This window comes from Octopus bimaculoides, chromosome 2 (assembly GCF_001194135.2).
Source record: "Octopus bimaculoides isolate UCB-OBI-ISO-001 chromosome 2, ASM119413v2, whole genome shotgun sequence".
Taxonomy (NCBI): Eukaryota; Metazoa; Mollusca; class Cephalopoda; order Octopoda; family Octopodidae; genus Octopus; species Octopus bimaculoides.
This window is the reverse complement of record NC_068982.1, coordinates 118418135-118420634: the sequence shown is the minus strand read 5'-3', so window position 1 is coordinate 118420634 and position 2500 is coordinate 118418135. Positions and strand designations below refer to the sequence as shown.

General features: G+C 31.7%; 1 protein-coding gene and 1 long non-coding RNA gene across 2 annotated transcripts in view; one reads left to right on the top strand and one right to left on the bottom strand.

Annotated features, from left to right (window-relative positions):
- LOC106876909 (carbonic anhydrase-related protein 10-like) overlaps positions 1–121 on the bottom strand; it is a 1215161-nt gene extending 1215040 nt beyond the window's left edge. Inside the window, exon 1 of the mRNA XM_052965551.1 lies at positions 1–121. This exon is cut by the window's left edge and continues 1295 nt beyond it. The gene's annotated coding sequence lies outside the window, so the exon portion shown is untranslated.
- Positions 1–2500, top strand: part of LOC128247013 (uncharacterized) — a 10891-nt gene that overhangs the window by 480 nt on the left and 7911 nt on the right. The gene's annotated exons all lie outside the window — the stretch shown is intronic.

Sequence of the window (2500 nt, the reverse complement as noted above, 5' to 3'; positions counted from 1 at the left end):
AAACTTACAACCGTTGTTCTCCTTATATATTTTTACTTTCTTTCCTTTTTTCACATAAAACATAAATGTATGTACGTATATCCTTACATATACTAGCATCAAAGTGTATGTATGCGTATTGATATATATATATATATATATATATATATATATATATATATATATATATATGTATGTATGTATGTATATATATAAGATAATATTCACGTCACAGCAGAGGTTAAAAGACTGCGGTGTTTAAGTCCGGTCTGTTTAGTGTTTAGCGAATGATCGTAGAATATCACCTGAAGTGGATAACCCAACGTTAGTGGAGACGAGAGCGGTGAAAAATAACAGCAATGCTAAAAGATGCGCGTGAAGAAAACAACAATCAATAAGAACTATAATTCCTTATACTGATGGGATTTTAACAGTTCCAGACGTGGAATCGTTAAGAAAACTTATATTACATTAGGGAATTATCACTTTAATTTAACGGATTTATTTCTGAGATGATGTTGTAGCTGTTATTTTGGCCGTTCTATTTGAGATTCTTCTTCTTTAATAGTTGCTACTATGTTTAGATGCCAGCTTTGTTGACATCTTTCGATTTTTCCCCTTGAATATTCCTTGAATATTTTGTATTTCAAGAGATAGAAAGACAGATCACACGTTTATTACAGGTGTGTTTTAGACCTGTTATAATGGAAATATATTTGATGCACACACACGTACGCATAGATCCGCCCGCTCACGTATATTCTCACATTCACGCATACATTGATACATACATACATACAAACATAAATACTTACATATATAAACATGCGTGCACACACACACACAAACACACACATACACACACAAACACACACACACACACAAACACACACACACATATATATAAACATATATTCATGCGTACATATGTACATGCATACATATATACATACATGCATATGTGATCTGCATACAAGTGTGTGTGTGTGTGAGAGAGAGTGCTTACTATACGTTTTCGCGTATGTATATTTCATTATGTACAAACGTATATACAAAATATATTTGGCAGCCTGCGTCAGTTTTATTTCTTCCCAGGTTTGTATTTACATTTTTATTGTGTAGATATATATCTCAAATATTCATATGATAATATATATGTATTTTATGACTTTCTTTGCCGGTGTTTACACTTGTACTATACGGATTTGTCGTATATGTATGCATGTATGTAGTACGTACGTATGTATGTATGTATATATGTATGCATGTACGTATGTATGTATATATATATATATATATATATATATATATATATAAGCAATGTTAATTCTCTAAATGAAGTATTAACAGTAACTGCACGATAAAGTGTAGTATATTGCCACTTAAGTGTGGCTGACCCCTTATATATATATATATATATATATATATATAGATATATATATGTATGTATGTATATATATACACACGCGTGTGTCTGTGTGTGTATATGTATGTGTAGGTGGGTGTCTCTGTGTATGTATGCATACAGGTACATATGTATATATACACACACGCATACATACATATACATACATACAAACATACATATTCGGATAAATATATGCGTATATAAATGTATTTATGTATATATGTATGTATGTATGTATGTATGTATGTATGTATGTATGTGTTTAGCATGTATAATAATAAGCATTCGCATGTTTCTTTAAACTTTCATTACGTGAATATGTTATATTAATACTACATTTTGGCACGAAAAATATATGCAACTGTTTGTTGATAAAATATGACCACGTCGTATTATATATATATATGCTTATGTGAAGTTATATTATTTTGTTTATAGATTATCGGTACGTGTTTACCTTCAAAAACATAATCTGCATAATTTTATTTGTAAGTTATATACCTGTGCAGGCGTATATATCTACACATAAGCACACACATGCCCCCATATATAAATACAATTTAAATGCGTGTATTTGTACGTGTGTGAGTGTGGACATATATGCGTGGGCATTAATTTAATTTAATTTTTTTTAATATTGATACTTGTCCACACGAGATAATGATTACGAAGAGGTTTGTATCCGTTCATCTGTCTATCTTTTCTCTTCTTTCTCTTCCTTCTTTCATGATTTATTTATGCAATTCGATCAGTGTTTATCCTATGTTGCACCTTTCTCTCGTCTCGTCTCATTTACCCTCACTCACTCACTCACTCGCTCACTCACTCACTAACTCACTCACTCACTCACTCTCTTACTCTCTCTCTCTCTCTCTCTCTCTCTATCTCAAACACACATCACACACAAACACACATATTTGTGCGCGCACACTAACACACGTGTACACGCACATATACACTCGAGCAAACAAACAAACATACGCGAAAACACGCGAGTGCACACACACACACAGTGCATATATATATATATATATATGTGTGTGTGTGTGTGTGTGTGTATGTGTATGTATACATACTTATGTGTGTGTGTGGTTGTGTATATATATTTATATA